The sequence below is a fragment of the Solanum lycopersicum genome, chromosome 2 (genome assembly GCF_036512215.1).
Source record: "Solanum lycopersicum chromosome 2, SLM_r2.1".
In the NCBI taxonomy this organism is placed as follows: domain Eukaryota; kingdom Viridiplantae; phylum Streptophyta; class Magnoliopsida; order Solanales; family Solanaceae; genus Solanum; species Solanum lycopersicum.
Window position 1 is genome coordinate 38,322,301 of NC_090801.1, and position 10,402 is coordinate 38,332,702.

General features: G+C 27.7%; 1 long non-coding RNA gene across 1 annotated transcript; it reads left to right on the plus strand.

Moving 5' to 3' along the window:
* The first annotated feature begins 124 nt into the window (after positions 1 to 124).
* Positions 125 to 1,470, plus strand: LOC104645523 (uncharacterized). Its single transcript, XR_011214533.1, has 4 exons — positions 125 to 252; positions 654 to 771; positions 863 to 1,036; positions 1,280 to 1,470. It is a non-coding gene; the product is annotated as an uncharacterized lncRNA (long non-coding RNA).
* Positions 1,471 to 10,402: the final 8,932 nt, after the last annotated feature.

The window sequence follows — 10,402 nt, forward strand, 5'->3', positions numbered from 1 at the left end:
TTCGTTCAAAAAGTTTAAAATTGCAAATATGGGTTGACACGAAATTTTAGGGGGGAAAAAAAATTAAAATTTGAGTAAGAAATATTAAAAAATTGGGAAGTTGAAAAGTGACAAGATTATATAATATAATAATGATAAAAAGGAGTGGAGTTTGCGAAATTGTAATTTGATTGAAAACTGCAACGCAGAAGAGAAGCAGTTAAAATGTGAGCTCAGCTCTTCAAATTCATCTTTCCACAGGAATCTAACTTAGTAAGTTAAAATGCAATGCTTTTTCATTTCTACACTGGAATTTCAAAACTTCCATTCACATATTTTTCCATAAATTAGTCTGACATTGCAATTTGCGTGTGATTTATACAGCACATATTCCAGATGAATTTGTAATCAAAATCTGCGATATGTTGTGTTTCTTGAGGTTCCTAGTGGCACAATATGGAAAGTTAGATTACATGACTCTAATGGCCCCAAATGCTTCAAAGAAGGATGGAAACTCTCATTTCGATGTCTTAATATTTGATTTAAGTGCTTCCCAGATCAATTATATAGACATGAACGTATAGTGGGCGATAAAGGTCATTTGGTTTTACTATTTGTTCTGCTCCCATGCTGTTGGTTCAGTCAACATTCTTTGTTCTTCTCTGTTTTGGCAGGTCAGTGCAACGAAGTCCATCTGTCAACGAATCAGCATAGTAAGAAGAAAACTGATACCAGTTTGGATGCACCGTAAGCAACTAAAAGAGGTGAAGACGGAAACAAAAGACCTGGAAGGTATTTTTCTACTTCAGTAACTTTTACTTTACCAGATTTATGCATCATGTTGAGTAATGATGACAATTTTATTTATTTATTTTTAATGTAGAACACTGCAACAGAATAGCAGTGGTGGATCCCTCGGTAACTAAGAGGACGATCACTATCCGACATGATCATGAAAAGTTACGTCGTAGGTATCAACTGCGCAGCAAGCAATGCAAAGACGTGAAGCTTGAGAAAGGGGAGGATACTAACAAGGACAAGTTTTATAAAGGAAAAGGTATGTAATGTAATTCCATTTTTTAGTAACTAAAACTCTTGTTTACTGCTGTTGTTGAATTATATAAGAGGATTCCAAGTCAAATTGGAATCCACACTTTATTGTTACTATGCAGCCTGCTTAACATTAATTTGTAAATATATATATATATATACCTGTTTTAACTTTTTCAAGAAATTTATCAATTGCGAGGAAACCATTATAATCCTAAGAGTTTGTACTGATGATGAGACAAGTTGTCAGGTTGGAGGGAGTTTGTGATGGTCAACAATATAAAAGAAGATGATACTTGTGACTATTCTCCCAGCCACAACCACTCATTGCTGAAATATGTACTTTAGCTTTTTGCTTTTTTTGTTCAATTGGAGTATCTATAATATAATATTATTGTAGCCTAAAAATCACCTATTTTGTATTTAAGATATTTACTTTCATTGGGCAGCTTGAGTTTTTTGTATTGATCAATCGCGTGATGCAATGTGTAGCTTTTGTGCCAAAATTTATAGAGTCCTAAGTTGAAAAAGATGGTTTTTACAAATTTCAAAATGAAAGAAAAAAACATATGTGTTTCAATTATTGGTGTTACCGTCTTATTGTTCTTTCAATGTTGCTTTGCTTCATCTATCTCTTTACACTTACAATTATGGCAACAGGGAGAATTGGTTTTGAAGGCTATTCATAATCTTTTTTTACCTGTGCTTTTTTAAAAAAAAATAAAAAAATAGTACATGTTATAATATCATATATTTAAAAGAACATAATATAAATAAGGCACAATTGATGTATATTACTATAACTTTTCTCAAATGAACTTTAATTTTGTAAAACGTATTCAAATAATCTCAGTAGGTAAAACACTTTTTTTAATGAGGCATGCACCAAATGATAAAAAAAAAAAAATTGTATATAATAGCAAACTAATAATCTAAATTAAATGAAATAGCTAGAGTTTGATTTAATTGTTCTCCATAGCAAACATTAGCTAAAATTTGTCAGTGGCTTCTCTCCCAAAAATCTTGCTCGCTACTCTCCATTCTCGCTCGCCTCTCTTGCTTTATACACAGAAGTGTATAATTCTGTTTCTGTTTTGTATAAAGCGAGAGAAAATTGTATATACACATGCAAAAATGTATATCTTCGTGTTATACACTTAATTATACAATTTACAAACATTTTACTTCAAATATTGCAGAGAAAAAGGCCAACGAATTATACAATTGCAGTGAAATACAATTTTCTCTAGTTTTATACAACAAAAGTGTATATATTGTGTTTCTGTTTTTGTATAAAGCGAGAAAAATATATATCTTCTTGCTATACACTTATAATTATGCAATATACATACATTCTAATTCGATTCAACTATATGCAAAACAAATTATACAATTGCAGCGAAATAGGCCAGCGAATTATACAATTTAGGCTAGCGAATTATACAATTATATATGTATAGCAAATTATACAGTTTTATGTTTGCTATGGAGGGCAATTATACAAAGTTTGCTATAGCATACCAATATGAATTTTTTGTTTGCTATATGTGAAAGTTGCCCATTTAAAGCATCGTCGTTCATTTGATCTTCAAATCGATCTTAATACGAAGAAAAAATAAAATTGTACACGACTAACTATGGTAGTAGTATGGTTGACTTAATATAATTTCTCAGAAATTATCAAATAATGTACGTTTTTCAATTGGCTTATGGTTTTGTTAAACTGTAACTTATGTTGGAAATTATAGACATGGCAGGGGTCAAGCCAAACACCCACGCCTAATAGCTTTATGCTGTGATGGTGATGGCTTAAATTAAAAATAAAAAATTATAGTGGGCAAGCGCTCGAATTCGAACATACTTAATTTTCATATTGCATGCATTAGAATCTCTCTAGAATAATATTGTTCATAAAATATTGTTATCTTATAGAGGTATTATTTAATTGATATAAAATATATATAAATTTAATGAGTGTCTTTAAAATTTGATAAAGGTTAATTTTGATTACATCAAAATTATTGTGTTTTACTAGTTTTTGTATCATATTTTTATTGAATTAATATAATATACTCATTATAAATAAAGTATATAAATAAAGTATATAGTATGATGTATGATTCATTGTAATGTTTTTCTCGTATCAAATGACTCGTTGTAATATTCATTGTTTAGTCATTGTAAATTAATAAATCATTGTAATATTCATTATCTCTTAATAATTATATATTATTCGATGTATTTTTACTAAAAATATTTAGCATATTTTTTTTACTATAAAAACATTCAGTGTATGACGGTGACAGAATAAACAGTGTAGATAATGAAATTTAAGATGATACAATACATTTTAGTTCTAGTATTTTTTTTTTAGAAAAAAAAAGATCTCTCGGAAATCTATCATCTTATCTTATCGATAATTTCTTCCATTGGCCCACTGGAACAAGAAAGAGAAAATATGACTCAAACTTGACCTCACATAAAAAGTAAACACTTGATCATGATTAAAAAAAACTATCTTACTTGTGCAAATTTGATTCTATAGTCATCTTCTTTGTTAAAAAATATTACATGTAAGTTCACCCTTTTTGCCAAACATTTCACGTGAGTTACACCCAACCTCAAGTACGCTAAAACTTACATCTACAATCCTCAATAATTGAAAATGAGTATTATAACCGTCTGTATTTTTTTTCAATTTTCAAGTTAAGTACCGCTATATTATAACCTTGATAGACCTTGGTAGCATTAAAATTTTAAAAATTGGCTTGAAAAGTTGAAAGTTATAAATATGGATTGAAAAAATTTTAGGAAAAAATGAGTATATTAAAAAAATAATTGAGAAGTTGAAAAGTCAATAGGTTTTATTTAATAGTGATAAAAGAGAGTGGAGTGTGACTTGACTGAGAACTGCACGAAAGAAGTCAAGTCAGTCACCCAATTCAAGGATGTGATTGTACTTATAGTTTACTAAGCATTTGGAGTACCTATAATATATATTATTGTAGTCTGAAAATCACCTATTTTGTATTTAAAATATATAGATCACATAATTAATGTTCTGTTCTTGCAGAAGAAATGTTTTGCCATCTAATGCTACAGCATGTTGAATATAATTTTGTATTTTATAGAGATTGCAGTTTATATATTTTACGTGTAAATATATAAAATTAAGTAAGTATATACAAATTTTGTATTTATACATTTAAATTTTTTAATATTCTTATATATTTCGCTTGCAAATATATAAATAAAATAATTTATATTAAATTCTTCATAAATCATGTATAAATAGCTAGGTTAAAAGGAGAAGCAATATTTATGTTCAGCTTAAAGTACCCTATCATCACCAATATCAAACTTTTAATTATTCAATCGACAACTTGTTTAACCAAGCCCCAAATATTTGTCTTTGCCTTTTACCTACATGAAGACTTTTTTTTTTAACAAACACCCTTTGCTAGACCCCAAACGTCTTCCACCTGATTCATTTACATGCTCAAACAATGATATTGATTACTTTATTTTGATTTTTAATTTAAAAGTCACTAAACTATAAAATATTTTTATATAAAGTCTTCAACCTATTTAATTAATTTTTTCAATAAAAATTGTTGACATAAAATTTTATTTTGAATTGAAAATTTTAAAAAAGAAAAATTGTTGACATGAAAATTCTATTCTAAACTAAAATTTTAAAATTAAAAAAAACATCATTTAAATCATTGAAAAAAATAATTAAACAAGTTAAGTGACTTTCTAATTAAATTCTCTATAGTCGAGTGACTTTCTTTGAAAAAAAGTTTATAGTTGAATGACTTTTAAATTAAAAATCAAAGTTGAATAACTTTCTTTGTAAAGAGTTAATAATTGAATGACTTTTTGTACAAAACATTCATAGTTAAGTGATCATCTAAAATATTATCTCTTCAAACAATCTATCTTTACTTCAAAGGCATGCATTGATGTTTGAGTTTTTGAAACTTATAAAGGTTTCTCAACTTGCACTACAAAAAAAGGTAGATATCGAATAAGTTTTGGAGAAAAGTGATTACACATGACATGACCAAGTTTCAAATACTCAAAACATGACGTTAGATAGAAACTTGTGAAAGACACTGGTTACGATATTAGGATAGCAGCTAGTAGTGTGTTGTCTCGATTATCCTTCCACACTAGTAGTCGTAGTAATACTATCAGATGGTTTCAACTACTTTTACTTCAAATGTCGTATTTTCGTTTTTGTTATAGTTACTATTCAAGATGTTTTGTCATGCTTTCAATAGTATTTTGACATCGCCTTTTCCTTTGCATTATTTCCTTTTCTGAACCAATTTTACATGTATTTCATCTATTTGAGTGTTTATCGAAAAAAACATTTCTACCTTCAGGGTAAGGAACAAGGTCTACATACACCTATCCTTCCAAACCTCATTTTATGCAATTAAACTAGATATATTGTTGTTGTACAGATGGAAGCTACACCCATCATTAATTTTGATTATATCAACATCATTATATTTTACTATTTTTTGTATCATAGTTTATTGAACTATTATAATGCATTCATTATAAATAGAGTATATTGTATGATGTATGATTTATGGTAATGTTTTTCTTATTAAATGATTCATTGTAATGTTAATTGTTTATTCAGTGTAATAAATAAATCATGCTAATATTCATTATCTGTTAATAATTATATATTATTCGTTGTATTTTTACTAAAAATATTTGGTGTATTTTAGTTTTTACTAAAAAAAAAATCAGTGTGTGACGTGAGCGAATAGACAGTGTTGATGATGAAATTTAAGACAATACAATACATTTTGATTCTATTATCTTTTTAAAAAAAACAAGGATATCTTGAAAATATATCATTTTATCTTATCGATAATTTTTTTCACTGGCCCATTTGGGACTAGAAAAAAAATATGACTCAAATTTGACCTCACCTAAAAAATTTCAAACACTTGAACTTGATTAAAAAAAAGATTACCTTACTTGAGTAGATTTGATCCTATAATCGTTTTCTTTATTCAAAAAAATTGCATAGGTAAGTCAACCCGTTTTGTCAAACATTTTACGTGAGTTACACCAGATGTCATGCAAGTTAAAACTCACGCCTACAACCCTCAATAATTAAAGATGAGTATTATAGTCATTTATATTTATCCCCAATTTTCAAGTGAAGTACCACTAAATTATAACCTTGATGAACCCTCATAGCGTTAAAATTTTATTATTTAGCCTATTTAAAAGTTCAAAGTTACAACTATGGGTTGACACAAAATTTTAGGGGAAAATTGAGTTTGAGAATAAGAAAAAATGAAAATATTAAAAAAGTAATTGGGAAATTGAAAAGTCGAAAGGTTAATAGTGATAAAAGGGTGTGGAAGGGTGTGGAGTTTGCTATTGATTTTGGCTTGAATGAAAACTCAAAAACAGAAAATGTCACTTCAATTCTTCAAGTTCAGCTTTCTTCATTAATCTAATTTAGTAAGTTCAAATCGGAGGTACTTGAGATTTTCCGTGGATATGACTTGAATAAGGTTAGGAGAGAGGTTATTAGACATGACATGACTTAGTTTCAATTTCCTCATGGCATGACCTTAGATAGAAACTTGTGAAGGACACTGATTAAAATATTAAATTTGCAGGTAGTACAAGATGGTCTCGAATATTCGTCCACACTAGTAATCATGATAATACTATCAGATGGCTTCAACTGCTTTTACTTCAAATATCGTATTTTCTTTTTGGCTATAGTTATTACACAAGATGTTTTGTCATGCTTTGAATAGTATTTTGCCATGGCTTCTTCGTTTGCACTATTTCCTTTTTCGAACCAATTTGATACTTGTTCATCAATCTGAGTATATCGAAAACAATATTTCTACCTTCAAAATAAGGAGCAAGGTCTGTTTCCACCTACCCTCCCAGACACCATTTTATCGAATTAAACTATATATTGTTGTTGTACATATGGAAGCTACATCCAACAAATAGTGGTATCATGTGGAATAAGTTTGGCAACCAAATCATGGCCTTTTCAGTCTCTATTAAATGTAGTCATAACAATCGAGAATAACCTAAATTGCCCCTCAAGTATTTGAATTGGCATAAAACTATTCTTCATTTACCTTTCGACTGTCAAAAATCCCTTACGTCAATCTTTTGGTTAAGAAATACCTCAATATTAACCATTTGTAGGGGTGTACAAAATCGAACCGAAAAACTGAACCAAATCGCAAATCAAGTCAAAGAGAGAAAAACAATTCGACTAGTGGTTGGTTTGACTTGGTTTGGTGTTGGAAAAAAATCCGACTATATTTGGTTTGGTTTGATTTTACCATAAAAAAACAACCTGAGATCAAACCAACCCGATATTATATATATATTTTTAAAATTTTATTTTATACGTAAAATATTTACTTTGATTTGATTTTAAAATATTTCTTATACTTTTCATAGTTTTTAATCTTTCATTATATTATTTCAAGTTTGAAACTTAGAATTTTGAATGGTTCCATAAAACTTATAGTCTATAGATGGTAATTATAATAAAACTTAAATCAAAATAAATTAATACTAATGCAAAAAAATAATAATTTAATATTAAGAAATATTTTACATTGGTTTAGACAATCAAAATACATAATCTAGTTTTAATTTCCTTTAATATTTAGTCATGTAACTAATACTTATTATACTTATTTTAGCATGATTTAGTACTTCTAAATTATGATCATTTTCATTATGTCTTGTTAATTTGTAACTTTTTACGCGATTTCATTATTATTATACTTTTTTTTTGAATATTTTAGTGTCATTAATCATATCATTATTTGTGTCATATTCTTGAGAAACAACGTAGATGATTGTATTTTGGTTGAATTGAAAAAATATTTGACATACAAATAAATTATATGTTTGAATTAATACTTTAGCGGCAAAATCCGAAAACCCAAAAAAATCCGAGGTCGAGAAATTCGAGTTTTATCTGTTTGATTTGGTTTATAGATTTAAAAATCCGACACAAATGGTTTGTTTGATATTTGAAAAATTCAAATCAGCCCAACCATGTAACACCCTAACCATTTGACTTATATTTACCCTTATTTTTAAGAGTCCCCTATAGTAAAATCAGTAAATATTTATATATTATGTTGCCTAATATGATTGGTCCAAATTTAAGCTCTTCTCAAATAAATAATAAAACCACATATTACTCATACTTTGATGTGTTTTTGGCTAAAATGATCCCTCAACCATGACTCAAATATAATGTATATCCGTATATGATCTAAGTAAGCAAAACGCATTCTTATACTATCTAAAAAATAACAGGAATCATCCTGCAATATATTTTTGTTAAGAAACTGATAAAACCAATTAAAAAAATTCATTTGGTCATGTCTTGGCCTAGACAAGAAGATCAAAATTACCTTAAAAAAAAATAAAGATATGGATAGAAAATGAATCTTTCATTCTCGGGATTTAAATTTTGTGTGTTATTAGTTTATTTTGCATCATCAAGTAAATTGACTTGCAACAATAATAAATTTTGAAATATTTATAGAGTAGGTTCCGGTGGTTAGAAGATTATGTAATAAAAACATTTTAAAAGTATTACGTCCAACTATTTAGAGAATTTCTTTAATAAAATATTCAGGGAGTATGTACTATATATACACTGCAATTCGCATTTATACAATGTACATAAATAATGAAAATTTGGTGAAATTGTGTACGCATTTAGTTATGAAAATAAAAAATTAATTACTTTACTTGAAATTTTTGAAGTTAGAGTAGTATTTGGCCTTATTTTTACAAAAAAATTTAGAATTTGAATATATTTTGTCTGGATATGAGTTAAACCATCAATTTCCAAAAAAATTTTAAAATCACCTAACTTGACTAGCTTAACCTTGACATATCTTCTTTCGACTTGACAAATTTTTTGTTGGTGGCGTAAGTTTCTTTAAAAAATAGACAGAAGGATGAAAATTGCATTTTTTTGAATAGTTCAAGGATTTCTTTGTTAACTTATATAACACTAGAATGTACTTTATCTTTAGGTCATACTTCAGAAATGATGTTAGGCAAAAACTCCATGTGTTTGACCGTGTCAAGTCGAATGAAGATATGTACACATGGTTAAGCCAACTCATAATTGGGTAACCAACTAAAATTTATGCTCATCATGTCTGGTTGTTCGTAAAAAAACTTTTTGACATGTGTGCCGCATGTGATTACCAATTTCAAAAATATATGGTATAGTAGAATAGTATTTCTTATTTAAGCAAAGATTTGAATAATAGAGTTAACAAAAAATAATATTGCAGATTCTTTTGTAAATGTTTCACGTGGATTGTTATATATATTTCTTATTCACGCAAGCCTGTGAAGATGGCAATGAAAAAAATTATTAGTTAAATGCAATAAAGTATACACTAATTTCAATTTGATGAGGTTGATCATGTAATTAGTCACTAATATTACCTTATAGACAATATTTGCCTTGTATTTTTCTTGTCATCTAACCAGATGTGCTTTGCATGTTCCGCGTTAAATTGTTTAAATGTCATGTGAAATGTGAAGAGAACAACTACATTTTATATAGTTACATATATTCACTTGGAACATTTTAAAATAATATATTTTAAATTCACAAGATCTTGTTAACTTGATAATACATTTGTGTCAAATATAATACTTAAATTTAAATATAAATACCTACCCAAATATAAATATACTAGTTCTCGAACACGTGCAACGCACATGTATTTCATACAATTTTAAACTACACGAACACAATCAACTATGAACATGTGTGCTCTAAACATAGTCCATGTTTACATTTCAAAGTTCAAAGATGCAAATGCATGCACAGATCAACTTATATCTGAATTTGAGTTTTATTGCAACAAAAACTTTTCATAAATAGATATTATACTAAAACAAGTGAATATGATGGTAGGTTAGCAATAATACAAAGAGTGTTGGTTAATATTTGTAGCTAAATCAATTATATTGAAATTGATTTACCTGAAGTAGACTCTTTTTGGAGGAGAAATATAACCAAAGAAGGCACATGAAATAATTGAAATAACCCACCTTATGATACACTCTATAGAGTAATGAATGAATGTAAAAAGATTACCCAGAATAAATATCATTGAGAAGATTAAACTATGTGTGACCAACAATAAAAGAGATTTTATATATTAAAATATAAATGAAGAATAAAAAAGAAGTTACTATTAGAAGATGAAAGAAAGAAAATTTAATGATTGAAATAAATTTTAGAGTTCCTATACACAAGAATTGTAGGAAAAGTAAATAAAAGTTTTTCTTGAAAAAGTTAAAT